Source organism: Cervus canadensis, chromosome 11, assembly GCF_019320065.1.
Source record: "Cervus canadensis isolate Bull #8, Minnesota chromosome 11, ASM1932006v1, whole genome shotgun sequence".
Classification (NCBI taxonomy): Eukaryota; Metazoa; Chordata; class Mammalia; order Artiodactyla; family Cervidae; genus Cervus; species Cervus canadensis.
The window spans coordinates 42,442,297-42,463,387 of record NC_057396.1 but is presented as its reverse complement, the minus strand read 5'-3'; the positions used below and the strand labels follow the sequence as shown (position 1 = coordinate 42,463,387).

Below are 21,091 nucleotides of genomic sequence, written 5' to 3'. Positions count from 1 at the left end.
ACTGGAAATAGAACTGCCATATGACCCAGCAATCCCACTTCTGGGCATACACACTGAGGAAACCAGATCTGAAAGAGACACGTGCACCCCAATGTTCATCACAGCACTGTTTATAATAGCCAGGACATGGAAGCAACCTAGATGCCCATCAGCAGATGAATGGATAAGGAAGCTGTGGTACATATACACCATGGAATATTACTCAGCTGTCAAAAAGAATTCATTTGAATCAGTCCTAATGAGATGGATGAAACTGGAGCCCATTATACAGAGTGAAGTAAGCCAGAAAGATAAAGAACATTACAGCATACTAACACATATATATGGAATTTAGAAAGATGGTAACGATAACCCTATATGCAAAACAGAAAAAGAGACACAGAAATACAGAACAGACTTTTGAACTCTGTGGGAGAATGTGAGGGTGGGATGTTTCAAAAGAACAGCATGTATACTGTCTATGGTGAAACAGATCACCAGCCCAGGTGGGATGCATGAGACAAGTGCTCGGGCCTGGTGCACTGGGAAGACCCAGAGGAGTCGGGTGGAGAGGGAGGTGGGAGGGGGGATCGGGATTGGGAATAAGTGTAAATCTATGGCTGATTCATATCAATGTATGACAAAACCCACTGAAATGTTGTGAAGTAATTAGCCTCCAACTAATAAAAAAATTTAAAAAAAAAAAATTTAATTTATATCCTATCTGCTTTGAAAAGGGATTTAATGTCCAGTTAGTTTAGTTCAGTCGCCCAGTCGTGTCTGACTCTTTGTGACCCCATGGACTGCAGCACACCAGGCTTCCCTGTCCAACACCAACTCCTGGAGCTTTCTCAAACTCACGTCCATTGAATTGGTGATGCCATCCAACCATCTCATCCTCTGTCATCCCCTTTTCCTTCCACCTTCAATCTTTCCCAGCATCAGGGTCTTTTCCAATGAGTCAGTTCTTTGCATCAGGTGGCCAAAGTATTGGAGATTCAGCTTCAGTATCAGTCCTTCCAATGAATATTCAGGACTGATTTCTTTAGGATGGACTGATTGAATCTCCTTGCTGTCAAAAGGACTCTGAGGAGTCTTCTCCAACACCACAGCTCAAAAGCATTAATTCTTTGGCACTCAGCTTTCTTTATAGTCCAACTGTCACATCCATACATGACTACTGGTAAAACCACAGCTTTAACTAGATAGACCTTTGTTGGCAAAGTAATGTTTCTGCTTTTCAATATGCTGTCTATGTTGGTTATAGCTTTTTTTCCAAGGAGTGAGCATCTTTTAATTCCATGGCTGCAGTCACCATCTGCAGTGATTTTGGAGCCCCCCAAAATAAAATCTGTCACTGTTTCCATTGTTTCCCCATCTATTTGTCATGAAATGATGGGACTGGTTGTGTCCAACTCTTTGTGACCCCATGGACTATACAGTTGATAGAATTCTCCAAGCCAGAATACTGGAGTGGGTAGCTTTTCCCTTCTCCAGGGGATATTCCCAACCCAGGGATTGAACCCAGGTCTCCCGCATTTCAGGGAGATTCTTTACCAGCTGAGTCACAAGGGAAGCCCAAGAATATTGGAGTGGATAGCCTATACCTTCTCCAGTGGATCTTCCCGACCCAGGAATTGAACCGAGGTTTCCTGCATTGCAGGTAGATTCTTTACCAACTGAGCTATCAAGGAAGCCCTTACAATTATACAGTGGAAGTGATTATAGAGCACAGCGCTGGAGCGGCTGCTGAGAAAAGATACCCGCATCCAAAGGCAAAGGAGAAGCCCCAGCAAGATGGTAGGAGGGGCAAAAACACATTTAGAATCAAACCCCATACGTGCCAGAGATGCTCAGAAGGCTCAAACAAACCTTGTGCACACCAGGACCCAGAGGCCCCACAGAGACTGAGACAGAACTGTGTTTGAGTGTCTCCTGTGGAGGTACAGGTCAGCAGTGACCTGCCCCAGGAGCAGGGGCTCTGGGTGCCACAGACCTGGGTATGACATAAGCACTCTTGGGGGAGGTCGCCATTAACCCCAGCATAGAGCCACCAGAACTTACACAGGACTGGGGAAACAGACTCTTGGAGGGAACAAACAGAACCTTGTGGGCACCAGAACCCAGGAGAAAGGAGCAGTGACCCCACAAGAGACTGACCAAGACTTGCCCATGAGTGCCCAGGAGTCTCTCGCGGAGGCATGGGTCGGCAGTGGCCTGCTGCAGGGTTGGGGGCACTGAGTGTAGCAGGGTGTGCATGTGACGTTTTGAAGGAGGTCACCATTATCTTCACTACCTCCACCACAGTTTGGCCCCAGGTAAATAAACAGGGAGGGAAAACAACCTCACCCATCAATAGAAAATTGGATTAAAGATTTACTGAGCATGGCCCCGCCCATCAGAACAAGACCCAGTTTCCCCCTCAGTCAGTCTCTTCCATCAGGAAGCTTCCATAAGCCTCTTAACCTTCTCAATCAGAGGGCAGACAGACTGAAAGCCACAACCACAGGAAACTAACCAATCTGATCACATGGACCACAGCCTTTTCTAACTCAATGAAACTATGAGCCATGCCATGTAGGGACACTCAAGACGGACAGATCATGGTGGAGAGTTCTGACCAAACGTGGTCCACTGGAGAAGGGTATGGCAAACCACTTCAGTATTCTTGCCTTGAGAACCCCATGAACAGTATGAAAAAGCAAAAAGATAGGGCCCTGAAAGATGAACTCCCCAGGTCAGAAGGTGCCCAATATGCTATTGGAGATCAGTGGAGTAGTAACTCCAGAAAGAATGAAGAGACAGAACTAGAGCAAAAACAACACTCAGTTGTGGATGTGATGGGTGGCAGAAGTAAAGCCTGATGCTGTAAAGAGCAATATTGCATAGGAACCTGGAATGTTAGGTCCATGAATCAAGGCAAATTGGAAGTGGTCAAACAGGAGATGGCAAGAGTGAACGTCAATATAGGAATCAGCAATCTAAACTGGACTGGAATGGGCGAATCCCTTACTGTGGGCAAGAATCCCTTAGAAGAAATGGAGTAGCCATCACAGTAAACAAAAGAGTCCGAAATGCAATACTTGGATGCAATCTCAAAAACGACAGAATGATCTCTGTTCGTTTCCAGACAAACCATTCAGTATCACAGTAATCCAAATCTATGCCCCGATCAGTAATGCTGAGGAAGCTGAAGTTGAATGGTTCTATGAAGACCTACAAGACCTTCTAGAACTAACACCCCAAAAAGATGTCCTTTTCATTATAGAGAACTGGAATGTAAAAGTAGGAAGTCAAGAAATACCTGGAGTAATAGGCAAATTTGGCCTTGGAGTACAAAATGAAGCAGGGCAAAGGCTAATAGAGTTTTGCCAGGAGAATGCACTGTTCATAGGAAGCACTGTCTTCCAACAACACAAGAGAAGACTCTACACGTGGACATCACCAGATGGTCAACACTAAAATCAGATTGATTTTATTCTTTGCCCCCAAAAATGGCAAAGCTCTATACAGTCAGCAAAAGCAAGACCGGGAGCTGACTGTGGCTCAGATCATGAACTCCTTATTGCAAAATTCAGACTTAAATTGAAGAAAGTAGAGAAAACCACTAGACCATTCAGGTATGATCTAAATCAAATCCTTTATGATTATACAGTGGAAGTGACAAATAGATTCAAGGGATTAGATCTGATAGACAGAGTGTCTGAAGAACTATGGATGGCGGCTCATAACATTGTACAGGAGGCAGGGATCAAGATCATCCCCAAGAAAAAGAAATGCAAAAAGGCAAAATGGTTTTCTGAGGAAGACTTACAAATAGCTGTGAAAAGAAGAAAAGAAAAAGGCAAAGGAGAAAAGGAAAGATACACCCATTTGAATGCAGAGTTCCAAAGAATAGCAAGGAGAGATAAGAAAGCCTTCCTCAGTGATCAATGGAAAGAAATAGAGGGAAACAATAGAATGGGAAAGACTAGAGATCTCTACAAACAAATCAGAGATACTGAAGGAGGAAAGAGACAGAACAGGTTCCATCTTGAAAGTAGGACTCCATCTTGGGCCAGACTGTGGACTTTGAGCTATATGCCCAGTATCTATGGAAACGACATACAAACTGGAAAATCAGACCCCCCAGATTGGAAGAGCTCCAGGGCTTGTACCTAGACTCTCCGTCGCCTAAAAAAATACCCTAATTATCTGTGTAACCGAATAGAATCATATATTCTATTATGCTTATTGGGGTATGACCACAGGCCTATTGATAATTGCCCACTGTTAATTACCTAGGCTTAAGGCATACAAATCGCAGGTTAACTTTGATTGTATCTTTCTTTTTCTTTGTTCAGACTAGTTTCAGAGAATTTGGGGAGGTGGGTTTGAGCACATACACTTAGGGTATATAAGGTTTTCACAAAAACTGGTCAGGGTCCTTGGCTAAGAGGAGACTCTGCCTTGGGCCTGCCAGTGTAATAAACTGCACTCCATTATCTGCATTGTCCTTCTAAGCGAGTATGTTTCCCAGAACGCGTGGCTACAACAATACCAAGGAAACATTTCACGCAAAGATGGGCACAATAAAGGACAGCAATGGTATGGATCTAACAGAAGCAGAAGTTATTTTGAACAGGTGGCACGAATACACAGAACTATTTATAAAAATCTTCACAACCCAGATAATCACAATGGTGTGATCACTCACCTAGAGCCAGACACCCCGGATTGCAAAGTCAAGTGGGCCTTAGGAAGCATCACTACGAACAAAGCTAGTGGAGGTGATGGAATTCCAGTTGAGCTGTTTCAAATCCTAAAAGATGATGCTGTGAAAGTGCTGCACTCAATGTGCCAGCAAATTTGGAAAACTCAGCAGTGGCCACAGTGTTATAGCCATGCTTTCCCGGAAACAAACTCACTCAGAAGGACAATGCAGATAGTGGAGTGCAGCTTATTACACTGGCGGGCCCAAGGCAGAGTCTCCTCTTAGCCAAGGACCCCGACCAGCATTTGTGAAAATCTTTTATACCCCATGTGTACGTGTCTAAACCCACCACCCCAAATCCCTTGAGGCTTACGAAGGAAGGGTAAATACAATCACAATAACCCCAACATTCATGTGTTATGTGTTCAAACAGTTAATAATCAATAAGCCCGCGGTTACATTCCAACCAGTTAATAACCGATGAGCCTGTGGTTACATTCTGATAGATACTGTCTGGAGGCAGGGGTGATTAGTGTCTGTTTTCTCTTAGGCAATGAGTAACCTGGATGTAATCTTTAAGATTCCCCTGCCCAGAGGGGGTCTTATCCTTCCATTGTCATTCCCACAGGCACTAAGCACAGAGTTCAGAGTCCACTGGAGAGGTGGCCGCGCACGACCAGCACGGACAGGCCTGAGATGGAGTCCAGGCCCTATGAATTCCTTCTTCAACAGGACTGGAAAAAGACAGTTTTCATTCCATTCCCAAACAAAGGCAATGCCAAAGAATGCTCAAGCTACCGCACAGTTGCACTCACCTCACACGCTAGTAAAGTAATGCTCAAAATTTTCCAAGCCAGGCTTCAGCAATACGTGAACCGTGAACTTCCAGATGTTCAAGCTGGTTTTAGAAAAGGCAGAGTACCAGAGATCAAATTGCCAACATTAGCTGGATCATCGAAGAAGCAAGCGAGTTCCAGAAAAACATCTTCTTCTGCTTTATTGACTGTGCGAAAGCCTTTGACTGTGTGGATCACAACAAACTGTGGAAAATTCTGAAAGAGACAGGAATACCAGACCACCTGACTTGCCTCCTGAGAAATCTGTATGCAGGTCAGGAAGCAACAGTTAAAACTGGACATGTAACAATAGATTGGTTCCACATCGGGAAAGGAGTACATCTAGGCTGTATATTGTCACCCTGCTTATTTAACTTATATGCAGGGTACGTCATGAGACACACTGGGCTGAAAGAAGCACAAGCTGGAACCAAGATTGCCGGGAGAAATATCAATAAGCTCAGATATGCAGATGACACCACCCTTATGGCACAAAATGAAGAGGAACCAAAGAGCTCTTGATGAAAGTGAAAGAGGAGAGTGAAAAAGTTTGCTTAAAATTCAGCATTCAGAAAATTAAGATCGTGGCATCTGGTCCCATCACTTCATGGCTAATAGATGGGGAAACTGTGGAAACAGTGAGAGACTTTATTTTTTTGTGCTCCAAAATCAATGCAAATTGTGATTGCAGCCATAAAAGTAAAAGATGCTTACTCCTTGGAAGAAAAGTTATGACTAACGTAGACAGCATATTAAAAAGCAGAGTCACTACTTTGCCAGGAAATATCTGTCTAGTCAAATCTATGGTTTTTCCAGTAGTCATGTATGGATGTGAGGTTTGGACTGTAAAGAAAAGCACCGAAGAATTGATGCTTTTGAACTGTGGTGTTGGAGAAGACTCTTGAGAGTCCCTTGGACTGCAAGGAGATCCAACCAGTCCATCCTAAAGGAAATAAGTTCTGAATATTCATTTGGAAGGACTGAAACTGAAGCTGAAACTCCAATACTTTGGCCCCCTAATGCGAAAAACTGACTCACTTGAAAAGACTCTGATGCTGGGAAAGATTTAAGGTGGGAGAAGAAGGGGACGACAGAGGTGGGATGAGATAGTTGGATGGCATCATGGACTCAATGGACTTGAGTAAACTCTGGGGGAGTTGGTGATGGACAAGGAGGCCTGGTGTGCTGCAGTCCATGGGGTCGCAAAGAGTCAGACATGGCTGATCGACTGAACTTAACCTCTGGGTATTAGTCAAATAAACAGGGTGAAAGGTGACAATATACAGCCTTAATGTACACCTTTACCGATTTATTACCAGTTTTTTGTTCCATGTCCAGTTTGAGATATAAAGTAGGATTTTTAAATATTAAAAATTCAAAACCTTAAGAGGAAACATGATCATTATACTCCCAAATCTAGGCTCATTTGTTATTTAGTTCTTCTTCCTCTGACTTTTGGTAATGAGAGGGTAACAGACAGGAAGGCCAGGGGTCTCCAAAGGAGGAAATATGCTTCAAGTGTCAGACATTTTTTAATCTCTCTCTTAAGCACCAGGAGGAAACAAACTACAAGTGTTAGATTTTTCCCTTCTCTATAAAAATTTTAAAAGAGGTTATTTTTAAAATTCGGTGTTGCTATGAAGACACAGGGTTCCACCTGAGCTTAACTTTTCTCAAACCTTGAGCTCAGGGATGTGTTTTTCTTATGTAAATGTTTGTCTTGAGATATGTTAATGAACTATGTTAATGAACCCTAGACTCAGTCTTCAACTTGGTTCTGCTTAAGACTTAGAACCTACTTAACAAACTAGTATGTTTTATTCATGCAAATGTTCTCTTTAGCTATGTTAATGAGACTGTATTTGCTTGGAAACCTGCCTTTCTTCAAGATTCATGTCACTCATTTCCTGGCAGGGGACAACCCCCTTTGTGCCATTGTTATCTCAAAATGCATGTTGTGGGTGAGGGGCCTGGTGCCAGTCTCTGAGTTTTGAGACATTTCCTTTTCCTATTTAACAGATTGCTACTAGCTGAAGACTAGCAGGGAGGAACTCTTTCTGCCCCCTTCTGATGTTTATGTCAGAAGCTTTTGCTATCTCTTTTATACTTTAATAAAACTTTATTACACAAGAGCTCTGAGCTATCAAGCCTTGTCCCTGGCCCCAGATTGAATTCCTTTTCTCTGGAGGCCAAGAATCCTGGCTTCTCTTTCATGGTTCAGCAGCAATCTTTCAGTAAGAATGAAATTCTGGTTTTTGAGGATAGCCCAGATTTATTCATTTAAAATAATGTTGTTTGGCATATCAGATATTACTTTGACTGCTAAAATATCTGCCACTGAACAAATGTGAAATGTAGTTTTTTACATACCTCTCATTAGCTAGTAGTCAAACATTTTTTATACATGTAATGATTTTAAGGAGCATTGAGAAATATTAAGGTAGTTTTGCATAAATTCACTTTTCTGTCCTCTGTGCACCCACTCAAAATTGTGAAACTGTGCAAATATGATATATTACTTGTAGGTTGAAATATAATACAAAGTGTGAAATTAAAATATTACTTCCAGATTTTTATTCAGCAAAGAGTGCTTGTTTCAAGGGCAAAAATAATTATATTTAGGGCTGAAATTTAAGATTATTTTTTAGTTAATTTATTTTTTAATTGGGGGATAACTGCTTTACAATGTTGTGTTGGTTTCTACCATAAATCACCATGAGTCAGCCATAAATTTACGTATGTCTCCTCCCACTTGAACCTCTCTTCCCCCTCCCACCTCATCCCACCCCTCTAGGTTGTCACAGCATTGGGCTGATTCCCACTTCTATCTACTTAACATATGGTAATGTATATCTTGCAGTGCTACTGTCTCAATTTGTCCGACCCTCTCCTTCCCTCTCTGTGTCCACAAGTCTGTTCTCTAAGTCTGTGTCTCTATTGCTGCCCTACAAATATTAATAAGTTCATCAGTACCATTTCTCTAGAGACCATATATCTATATACATATGCATTCATATATAACATTTGTTTTCTCTTTCTGACTTACTTCACTCCGTGTAACAGGCTCTAGGTTCATCCATCTCACTAGAACTGACTCAAATTAACTCCTTTTTATGGCTAATATTCCATTATGTTAATATATATGTATCACACCTTCTTTATCCATTCATCTATTGATGGACATGTAGGTTGCTTCCATGTCCTGGCTATTGTAAACAGTGCTACAATGAACATTGGGGTACATGTCTTTTAGAATTGTGGTTTTCTCAGAGTATATCTCCGGTAGTGGGATTGCTGGATCATATGATAGGTTTTTTTTTCCTAATTTTTAAAATAAATCTCCATACTGTTATCTGTAGTGGCTGTATCAATTTATATTCCCCCCAATAGTGCAAGAGGGTTACCCTTTCTCCACACCCTCTCTAGCATTTATTGTTTGTAGATTTTTTTGATGATTACCATTCTGACTGGTGTGAGTTGATAACCTCATTGTAGTTTTGGTTTGCATTTCTCTAATAATAAGTGATGTTGAGCTTTTTTTTTTTTTTTTCCATGTATTTATTAGCCATCTGTGAGTCTTCTTTGGAGAAATGTCTTTTTAGGTCATCTGCCCACTTTTTGATTGGGTTGTTTGTTTTTCTGATATTGAGCTGCCTGAACTGATTGTCTGGTTTGGAGATTAATCTTTTGTCAGGAGGCCAGGGGAGTGGAGATGGGAAGCAAGATGCTACAGATGCCCCAAAACCCACCTTAAATTTGTGGCAGAGGACTGATGACCATGAAAGTGACCTTTGCTTCCTGCTCAATTCAGTCAGTAATTTGGAAATGCACCATCAGTGCCTCCCTTAGGTGACATAGAAACCCAGGGCCTCCAAGCTCATTTAGTGAGAGAAGAGTGCATGGATACAAGGCCAGGAAACAGGCCTAAAGGGATTAATTCCCACCCTATGTCCTGGACCAACATTTCCAGGGGAGGCCATTTCAGCTGAGAGGCTAAGTCCCTCTGAACACAAGGGTAGAATAGAGTAAAAGAAGTGGGGTCATGGGTGAGGAAACCACGCAGCCTCCCCCAGGAGAGGCCTTAGCTTGGTGTTGGCTCCAGAGACAGTGAGGCCAGTCATTGCAGTGTCTCCTTTGAGCAGCCATTCTAATTAATATCTACGTCCTCCGGATTCCCACTGCTTTCATTTTTCTCCCATTCCGCAGCAAGAGTAAATGAAAATCTGAGCATTGGTAACCAGCAACCCAGTCAGACAAATGCTCCAGAGCCAGATGGGCCTCCTACTTGGGGAATTGTGTGACAGAAGCAGCTTCTTACAATTCTCCACAGGCGTGAGAACAGGAAAGCTATCTTCTTGCTTCATAGAAACTATCCAAGGACTGTATTGATGTTCTTTCTGCATTTACTGTATTTCCAGAGAAGACCTCCAGAAGAAATAAAGAAACAGAAGGAGCCTGACACCTACCTTGGTCAGATACCTCAGACTTCTAACTCGACTTAGCAAAAAACTAACTGAATATTTCTAGAAAGCGCCTCTCTTCCTTCTCCACTTCTACTGGAACTTCCTTGACTCTCAGACTGTCTTCAGGATAGACCGTGTGGTCAGCAAGCTGGCTTCCCACAGTAAGTGTATTGTCTCACTTTCAGGAAAGTGTGCAGCTTCTAGGAATGCTGAGTTGAGAAATGGAGCCCAGTGCAGACATATGAACTTCAGCTACTCTGACTTCCAAATTCTATGGTGCTTTGGTCTGTACCCCATCCCAAACTCCTATATTCTTGGTTTTCTAAACATGAAGAAGATTCAGTGAATCTTACAGTCTGCAGTAAGATTCTAAGTTATATCCCAGACCAGGGTATCTGCTTCCTGGTGGAAGCCTCAGGGCCTGTTTTTAAACTCCATAGACTTTGCTGACCTTTGATAAAAATGTTTGCACCTACATTACAATAAATGCCTCCAAAGGAACATTTAAGAGTAGATGAAAGGTCTGTGATATGCTGTAATACCTTTTATCATCAAAATTCTGTGGACCTTGTAGAGGTTGATGGAAATTAGTGACATGTCAAAAATATAGGACACAATAAAGGAAAGTGATTTTTAGAAATATGCTTCACTGTGTTCAAAATTGGATTTATCTACCCAGTTCCCATGCTGAGCGACACTGATTTCTGTCGTTCTCAGGTGCCTGTCTCTATTTTCTCCCTGAGATTGGGTACAACACTCCAAGAGCCATTTCCAGATGAAGAGCTCTTCTTCTCCTTCTGTGTGTCCATTCAATCCAGTGTGGATACCCTATCCCTGTCAAAGGGAGATTGGGGATCTGAGTTTAAGCAAAAGTGAGAAGGTAGGATTAATAACACAAGTTATGTAGAGAAGTATATTGAGGTGCATTATTGAAATCATATTTCTGTGCCTGTTTCAGAAAATCAATCAAAAAAGACTTAAGCAGAACACTGACTCAGTATGTAAATTATTGATTAAACATTCTACTTAAAACATAGGTACCAGAAAAAATCAGGAGCATGCGTAGTAGAATATTTCTTTCTTGTTGTGAAAGAGATGATTTGACTTTCTAGGGAGACACATGTTCAGGTTTGACGTCCTGAATAATCCTCATGTAGTAATCTCTTAATGTTTAGCTCTTATAGTGATGTTTATTTTCCAATTAGATAGTTTCTTATACTAATGTTTATTCTCCAATTAAATGGGTTCTTTGTATATCAAGATATAATTAAAAGAGTCTGAAACTTAGAGATTAAGAGAAAACATCAGTTACCAGTGGGAAAGGTATCACCTCACTGGATTCATGTTGGCCATCCTATGGGAACACTGATGGTATAAAACTATGAGACCATCATAACAAAAATTCACCAAGGATCCATTTGTTTCCAGGCAACTAAAGAAACAACACAGAATGGAGCACTGGAACTCCGCCCTGGGAAGTGGCTTCATATTGATAGGGATTCTGAATGACAGTGGGTCTCCTGAGCTGCTCTGTGCTACAGTGACGGTCCTATACACACTGGCCCTCACCAGCAATGGCCTGCTGCTCCTGGCCATCACAATGGATGCCCGGCTCCATGTGCCCATGTACCTCCTGCTTGGGCAGCTCTCTCTCATGGACCTCCTCTTCACATCTGTTGTCACTCCCAAGGCCATCATAGATTTTCTGCTCAGTGAAAACACCATCTCCTTTGGGGGCTGTGCCCTTCAGGTGTCTCTAGTACTGACCCTCGGTGGTGCAGAGGACCTCCTACTGGCCTTCATGGCCTATGACAGGTATGTGGCCATTTGTCATCCTCTTAACTACATGGTCCTCATGAGGCCAAGGGTCTGCTGGCTCATGGTGGCCACACCCTGGGTCCTGGTACCCCTGAATGCTTTAGGTCATACTTTGTATATCATGCACTTCTCCTCTGCATGTCCCGGAAGATCAGCCACATCCTCTGTGAGATCCCACCTCTGTTGAAGTTGGCCTGTACAGATACTTCCATGTATGAACTCATGGTGTATGTGATGGGTGTGACCTTTCTGATTCCCCCTTTTGTTGCTATACTTGTCTCCTATTCAGTAATCCCTCTTACTGTGCTCCACATGCCCTCAAATGAAGGGAGACAGAAAGCTCTGGTCACCTGCTCTTCCCACCTGACTGTGTTCGGGATGTTCTATGGAGCTGCCACATTCATGTATGTTCTGCCCAGTTCCCTCCACAGCCCCAAGCAGGACAACATCATCTCTGTCTTCTACACGATTGTCACCCCAGCCCTGAACCCCCTCATCTACAGCCTGAGGAATAAAGAGGTTATGGGGGCCTTGAGAAGGGTCCTACAAAAATACATGCTGTGGACACACTCCTGACACAATTACAAAATAGACATAGTAGGGGACTAAGTTTCAATCAATATCATGTATCAGTGATCAATAGCAGTAGATTTAGTCTGAGCCAACTCCAATAGCCTCTTAAAATCAGAGGAAGACTTCACTTGTTTGAACAAGATTCTTAGACTGTTGCAGGAATAAGAATCCTCAGAAGATATACTGGATTTCTTGTCTATTATGTAGCTGTTGAACAAGCTACATAACAGACAAGAAATAATTATTTGGAAAGAAGAATCAGTTTGTGTCTATGCATCTACTTCAGTTTCAAGGGACAGTTTTTGTTGAGATAATGGAAAAATCCAAATGGGAAAATTTAATAGTGACTTAATTTAAAATTAAAAGATAGAAACCAATAAAACTGAATGTGGAATTCCTCAATTTGAAATTAGGGTTAGAGATACAGCCATAGATACATCTATTGTATATATTGCTTGAATTTTTAAAATATGTAGTTTATATAGATACAGAAAATTTTCAAAACATCAAAACAATTGTGAAGTGAGTATATGTATATCTCTGTGTCCACATGAAAGGAGGGATATATATATATAAATTCTCTCTCTCTCTCTCTATATATAAAATTTTCTAGCTACCTCAAATATGCCTTATTTCTGTCATTTGATTTATCAGTGTGGGAATATTTTGGACAAATCTGGTAACTTCAGTCTATTCAGTTAAGAGGTGACAAAGTACTCCTGCTCACATCATTGGAATTATTTTTGTCGATAGGGCTTTGTAAAGATTCAGAAATATTTTTTCTTACAGAACAATCTTAAATTACTTAAGCTATTTAGATCAACCATATGCAAAGGCAAAAGCTAATCGATGAAACTATAATCCAAATTCATTATAAAAACAGAAAATTTAGAAAGAAGCAAAAATCACCTATAAAGTTTCAGTTCATTTCAGTCGCTCAGTCGTGTCCGACTCTTTGCAACCCCATGGACCACAGCACACCAGGCCTCCCTGTCCATCACCAACTCCTGGAGTTTACTCAAACTCATGTCCATTAAGTCGGTGATGCCATCCAACCATCTCATCCTCTGTCATCCCCTTCTCTTCCTGCCGTCAATCTTTCCCAGGATCAGGGTCTTTTCAAATGAGTCAGTTCATCAGGTGGCCAAGGTATTGGAGCTTCAGCTTCAGCATCGGTCCTTCCAATGAACATTCAGGACTGATCTCCTTTAGGATGGACTGGTTGGATCCCCTTGCAGTCCAAGGGACTCTCAAGTTTGGCATTCACTTTTTGGGTTATTCATGCATGCAATTTACCAAATAGTTCTGTATATGTTGGTTAAGGTCTTGCTTTATTGTTTAAAATTTGGTGAAGCTTCTTCCTTGTGAAGAGGGGACACTACAGTGTAGGGGTGGAGAGAAGAGGTGGAGGGAAGGAGGGGGTCAGAGTGCCGAGTGTAATCTCTGCTGTCACTTTGTCATTTGTGAACATTAAATTGAACCATTTGTGTCTCAGTTTGCTCATCTGAAAAGTGATGATAATAATAGGATTTACGATAACTTCATGATGTTTTGTAGGGACTTGAATAGATAATTACATACTTAGACCAGAGCCTGGCAAATAGTGTTTAATATATGCTAGCTGTTAAATGAATAACTAACAAATAGTCTTGATAAATGATCAATATAAATGACGATGTAGTATCATCATTTGAATCATATATAATGTATTTAGGGATTTGCTTACACTTAATTTTGTTCCCCCAAATTATCTTACATGAATGTATGATTTTATGGTAGATCAAATTTCTAGAAGTGAAATTCCTGGATATAGGCAAAAAAATATATAATTCTTGTTACAAAGAGCCAGAGCTGACTGCTTATGAGAAAGTTAGAAACTGTTTGCATACTGGCTAGCATTATATGGGAGTGCCTGCCTCACTGTACTCTTTCTAGGGCTGTCTCATCATATGAACTCTCTTTGCTAATTTATTAAACATATCAATGAAAATGTAACAGATATTTTCATTTATATTACTTACTTGGTTTAATTTTAACTCTTTAATTGCTCTTTATAGACAAATGCCCCAACAATTTGACAGTTATTCATGTTCCAACATTTATTTTTAGTTTATTACCTAGATATGTAGTGGAATATGTTGGATAGAGAAGTGCTACAATATTTATGTAGTTTCACATATTCATATTTTCCTTTGTATTTTTAAGGTGATTGTGCCATTACAATTCCCATTTTTTGTTCAGAGAAATTTGCATATTTCTCTTAGATCTGTTTAATAATCTCACAAGTGACTTTAGCTTTAATTTCTCTGTAATTAATTTTGTGGTACATGATGGATGGTGAAACTTTAAGTTAATATGTTTCTAAATAGCTGATTTTACTTTTAGCTTCCTTAATAACTCTCTCCTATCATGGATTTTCTCATCATTATTTACAATCCCTTGACTATAAACTGTCTTCTTAGAAGTAGAGCAGTAGGGGGTATTTCTAGGTATGTTCTCTAGTGCCTGTGTTTTGTAAGGGGTATCCTTTCCCATATTTCCTCGTATTTCTTAAAGTTTTATCATCTGTTTATTCCTCCTGATAAACTTTTGAGTCATCTGCTAAATGTCTAGAAAATCCTATTAGTATATTAATTGCAATTGTATGTAACTCATACACTGATATGGAAATAATATCTTTTTGCAATATTCAGTCTTAAATTCCAGGGACATAGTATTTATTGCCCTACCCTAATAAATCTGTTATTCTTTTAAAAAATGCCCTGGACTCTTAGCTTATGACTTTGCATCATTGAGAAAAGAGAAGGTGTCATATAGGACTCCCTCATCTTCCAATACCACATTTACCAGCCCGTCTGCACACAGTGTTTTTTCTTTCAAAAGAGTCCATCATATTCTCTAGGTCCATCAACACTGCTATATAAATGGTAGAATTGCTTTTTTTATGACTTATATTCCATTGTCAAATAAAAAAGAGGCCATCAGAGGCCAGATCCTCCGTCAGTACTCTTCAGCCAGGCTCTCTCACTTCTCGAAAATATTGGTCTTGGAATTTCCTGCTTCCCTCTGTATCATCCCCCTCCTTACAAGAACATTTGCTACAGGTTAAACACATGGTCCAGTATCTCCCATCTTAAAGAAGCTCCCCCTTCCATTTCTCAGAACATTTCTCAGAGCAAATAGTCTTGAGAGACTTAACTGTACCTGCAGCTTCTGATCCTTTTCTACCATTCATGATTCATGCCACCTTAATCAGGCTGCCCTCACTCAACCCCTCAGCGCTAGAGTAGTGCTTGTCAGACAGTGACAGAGGTGTGTGAGTCATCTGTCTGACAAAGAAATGACTGTTTACATATTTTATAAAATGTGGATTTTAATACCATTACTAACGATTACCAATGAGCCTAAAAGGGCATAGAGATTAACAGCTACATTCCATAGAAGAGACAATAAACCTTTATAATCTACATATCTCAGAAAGACTTTAAACAATTTTAAGAATATTTCCAGAACTGTTAAATAGTCAGGAGGATTTAACTCACTAATTTTCAGTTTCCAACTCCGTGTGTGTGTGTGTGTGTGTGTGTGTGTGTGTGTGTGTCCCCAAGTGACTTTCTGTCTTGAATTGCACATCCTTGTTTACTTGCAAAGACCCCTCTCATTACCCCAAACTCTTCTTTTTTCTTTAAATGCTAATACCAGGATGATCGCTTTACAATGTGGTGATTTCTGCCATCCATCAGCTGAGTCACCATAGACTTACACACGTCCCTTCCCTCTTGCCACCTGCCTCCCCACCCCACCCCCTAGGTTGTCACAGAACACTGGGCTGAGCTCTGTGTGTCATACAGCACATTCCCACCGCTGTCTGTTTCACCTGTGGTAATGTATGTTTCAGTACTGCTCTCTCAATTCGTCCTACCTTCTGCTTCCCCCGCTGTGCCCTATGTCTGCATCTCTATTCAGTTCAACTCAGTTCAGTTCAGTCAGTGTCCGACTCTTTGCGACCCCATGAATCGCAGCACGCCAGGCCTCCCTGTCCATCACAAACTCCCGGAGTTTACTCAAACTCATGTCCATCGAGTCGGTGATGCCATCCAGCCATCTCATCCTCTATCGTCCCCTTCTCCTCCTGCCCTCAATCCCTCCCAGCATCAGGGTCTTTTCCGATGAGTCAGCTCTTCACATGAGATGGCCAAAGTACTGCTCTACAAATATTTAAAGGTTCATCAGTACCATTTTTCCAGATTCCATATATATGTATTCAAATACAACATTTGTTTTCTTCTTGCTGACTTACTTCACCCTGTATAACAGGCTCTAGGTTCATCCGTCTCACTAAAATTGACTCAAATTCCTGTGTATGGCTAATATTTCATTGTATTAGTATATATGTACTTCTTTATCCATTCATCTGTCAATGGACATGTAGGTTGCTTCCATGTCCTGGCAGTTGTGAATAGTATTGCAATGAACAAAAATTTTGAACACTTCATGAATCTTTTGTCATCCTTGCACAGGGGCCACACTAATCTTTTCTGTATCGTTCCAGTTTCAGTATATTTGCTGCCAAAGTAAGCACTTTTACTCACTTTTAATCAGAATTTAAAGACTCTATATTTTACCACTTAACAGAATGAAAAATGAGAATAAAATTGGGAATGAAAATGGATTAGTCACAGTGGAAAACAGTTTCTGATCAACTTAATACACTTATCATAACCGAGCAAGCTCTCTACTAGGTACTTACCCAAGTGAATAACAACTTATGTTTACTTAAAAACCTATATGTGAATATTTAGAATGACTTTTTCCACAAACAACAGAAACTGGAAACAACACGAATGTCCTTTAACTGGTGAATGGATAAACAAATTATGATACACCCACACAACTGAACACTGCTCAGCAAAAAATGGTAACAGACTATTAATAGCAGAATTTGGATGAATCTCAAACATATGATGTTAACTGAAAGGAGCTAGATTCAAAATATCTGAAACCATTCATATAACATGCAGAAAAACACGAAAATAGGAGCAACAGTAAACAGATCAGAGAGTTGGTAAGAGTTTGGGTGAGGGTGGGGTATGAATACCAAAGGGTAACAGAGAATTTGGGGAGTCAATACAACTTCTCTATCTTGATTTTGGTGATGGTCTTATGCTATATATATTTGTCAAAACCTGCAAAATATGCACTAAAGATGGTGAACTTTCCTGTATGAAAACTGTACCTTCATAAAAGTGAAAAAATGTGGGAAATAATAATTGGAGATAAATATATATGAAGCTTTTAATATTCTACTTCAACAATCTTCTTTAAGTACCAATAGGAAAACTCCCCTGCCATCTTTTGATTTTTGTCAAGAATTTCAATTGTACTGTTTTGAAATACAAATATGCTCATTATTGGTCAGTTAAAATTAGCAACACATTTATTGAGTCAGTTTTCGTGTTCACTATTGCTTCCTGTATTATAAACATCCCTAGGCATCACATTTTTCCTTGCTGAAATTATTTTATTGGGGCATCTTTGGTGGTAAAGTCTTGTGCTTCTGTTTGTAATTTGTTTTCACTCTCTAGTGATAATTTATCTATGCGTAGAGAGAACTTCAAGTGGGCAGTTATGTTCCCTCATTGCTTTTGAAGATGTTTCTTTCTTGTCTGATTACTGTCGGTGAAAACTCCACTATCTTCTGTCTGTATCTGTCTTTGTCAGTGGGAAATCTGTCATTTTTCTCTGAGAGCATTTAAAAGATTTTCATTAACACTAACATTCTCCAACTTTAGTACTGTCTCTATTTCTTTTTATTGTTCCTGTGCAATATTCACAGATTTGCATAATAACATACAATAACAGACAATAATAACATCAAAGACACATACTTATGTAGAGGATACAACAGATTGCCAGAGGTGGCTCAGACAGTAAAGAGTGCACCTGCAATGCAGGAGACCTGGGTTTGAATCCTGGGTTGGGAAGGTCCCCTGGAGAAGGGGACAACTACCTTCTCCAATATTCTGGCCTGGAGAATTCTGGCTTGGATTGTAATTCCCCCAGGCCTGGGTCACAAACAGTTGGACACGACGGAGTGGCTTTCACACAAAGGTCAATGAAGGGAAGACCTGGTAATTACAGACTTCACAGAACAAAGCCATATTGAATTAAATGGTCCAGTCTAAGAGGATGATAAGAGAGGCCAGGGTTATGGAGGTGAGAAGCAACATTCCACAGATGCCCTAAAACCCACCTTAAATCTGGGGTAGAAGGCTGGCTGGCCATGAAAGGGACCTTTGCTTCCTGCTCAGTTCTGTCAGTAATTTGGAAATGGGCCATCAGTGCCTCCCTTAGGCGACATAGAAACCCAGGGCCTCCAAGCTCATTTAGTGAGAGAAGAGTGCAGGGAGACAGGACCAGGAAACAGGCCCAAAGGGATTCATTACCATCCTGTTTCTATCACCAGCATTTCTAGGGAGACCATTTCGGTTGAGAGGTTAGGCTATGCCCCTCTAAACACAGGGGTAGAATAGAGGGGGTGGGGTTATGGGATGAGGAAACTGGGCAACTTCCCCCAGGACAGGCCCTGGTTTGGTATTGGCCCCAGGGACAGTGAGATCAGTCATTGCTGGGTCTCCTTTGAGCAGCCTTTCTAATATCTACTTTCTCCAGATTCCCACTGCTTTCATATTTTTTCCCCCAGACCTCAGCAAGAGTAGCATCAGTACCCATGAACTTTGTCTGACAAATGCACCATGGCTAGATGAGACACTTACTTGAGGAGCTGTGTGACAGAAGCAGTTCCTCCTAATTCTCTACAGGTTTGAGAAGAGGTAAGCCATATTCTTGTTCTATAGAAACTTCCAAGGCCCAAGGACTCAATTAGCTCTCTATCTGTAAGTGCCACATTTCCAGAGCACATCTGCAGAGGAGCTGAAGGAACAGGAGTCCTATACTTCTCTTGGTCAGACTCCTCAGACTTCTAATCCAACTTAGCGAAAATTTCACAAATTGAATACTGCTGGAAAGGTCTTATCTTCCTTCTCTTCATAGAAAATTTATTTTGCTTTATTTTATTTATTCAACTCTTTTGACTGCACTGTACTGCATGTGGGATCTTGGTTCCCAGACCAGGGCTTGAACCCTTGCTCCTTGCAGTAGAAGTGCAGAATCTTAACCACTGGACCACCAGGGAAGTCCCCTTCCTTCTCCTTTTCTACTAGATCTTCCTTGACCCTCAAACAATCCCCTGGGTAGTCAGTGTGGTTAGGCAGCTGGGTTTCTCAACCACCTGAGGTAAGAATATTGTCTCACTTTCAGGGATGTGTGCAGCCTCTTAAAAGATGACACCCAGTGCAGACCTAAGAACCTCAGCTGCTCTGTCTTCTGGGATCTCTGGTGCTTGGGCTCTATACCTCATCCCAACTCCCTCTATTCTTGGCTTTCTAAAAATGAAGAGGAATCAGTGAGGACTGATGGAAGAGTCTATGCTACATCCCAGGCCAGGGTATCTACTTCCTGGTGAAAACATCAGGACCTGTCTTCAGACCCCGTGTACCTTTTCTGGCTTCTGATGAATGTATTTACACTTAGATTATAATAAATGCCTCCAAAGGAACTTTAAAAAGCACCTGATAGGTCTATCACATGCTCTAACACCTTTTTACCATTAAAATCCTGTAAACCCCATAGGGACTAATAGAAACCAGTAAATGTCAAATCTGTGACACTGTAGAGGGAAATGACTTAGAGAAATATGTTTCACTTACAGATTCCTATGTTCAGAGTTGGATTTATCTGTCCGGTTCCTAAGATGCATGAGGCTGATTTCTGTCAACCTCAGATCCCTCTTTGGTTTTCTCCCTGAGATTGGGTACCACACCCCAAGAGCAGCTTCCAGAACAGGAACTCATCTTCCTCCTCTTTGTGGCTCCTCAGTCTTGTGTGGATACCTGGCCCTGCAGGAGGGAGAAGGGGATCTGGATACGGTGCAAGAAGCTAGGATTATTGAGCCTGATTACAACATACAACACAAACTCTTTTGCTTCTGACATCTTTTACCACTTCTGCCCAAAACAAACAATCTGAATTTCCTGAGTAGGTCCTTATTTTTTTGTCATATTTCTAAGTAATCTCAGGCTGACATTTTATCATAACCTGTTTAAAAATGACTCCTTTTTTTTTTTTTTTCATTAATCCTAAAGGTTTAGCTTTAATAGTGACAGTACCTCAAACTCACCAGTCTCTAGTTTCAGACAGTCTATCATCCCTTCCCTCTTAGGCTCATAGAGTGAGAGCCTGGTCCAGTGAACTAAGTCGGACATACTCTGTCTCTTCTAATGAGGCTGTGACTACAGTTTTGAACGCTGTAAGCAAAGTGAACATAAGTTATTTGGGGAAGTATATTGAGGTGCTTTATTGAAATCACATTTCTGTACCTGTTTTAGTATTCCGTTTTCAAAATAGGCCTATGCAGAACACTGACTGGGTATGTAAATCATTTGATTAAACATTATACTTAAAACCTAAGTACCAGAAAAATCAGAAGCATGGATGTCAGAATATTGCTTTATTGTTAGAAGAGAGGTGATTTGATCTTTCTGGGGAGATACATATTTCGGTTTTAGATCCTGAATAATATTCTCATGTAGTGACCTCTTACTGTTTAGCTATTACTGTGATGCTTATTCTCCAACTAGATGGGTTCTTCTTATCAAGATATAAAGAGT

At 40.9% G+C, this 21,091-nt stretch overlaps 1 protein-coding gene, 1 non-coding gene and 1 pseudogene across 2 annotated transcripts in view; 1 reads left to right on the top strand and 2 right to left on the bottom strand.

The window, feature by feature from the left end:
• LOC122449250 (interferon-induced very large GTPase 1-like) overlaps window positions 1-21,091 on the bottom strand; it is a 393,510-nt gene that overhangs the window by 56,167 nt on the left and 316,252 nt on the right. The gene's annotated exons all lie outside the window — the stretch shown is intronic.
• LOC122449842 lies at window positions 11,422-12,365 on the top strand (annotated as a pseudogene).
• On the bottom strand, window positions 16,839-16,940 carry LOC122450651. The gene has a single exon (XR_006272157.1). It is a non-coding gene; the product is annotated as a U6 spliceosomal RNA (small nuclear RNA).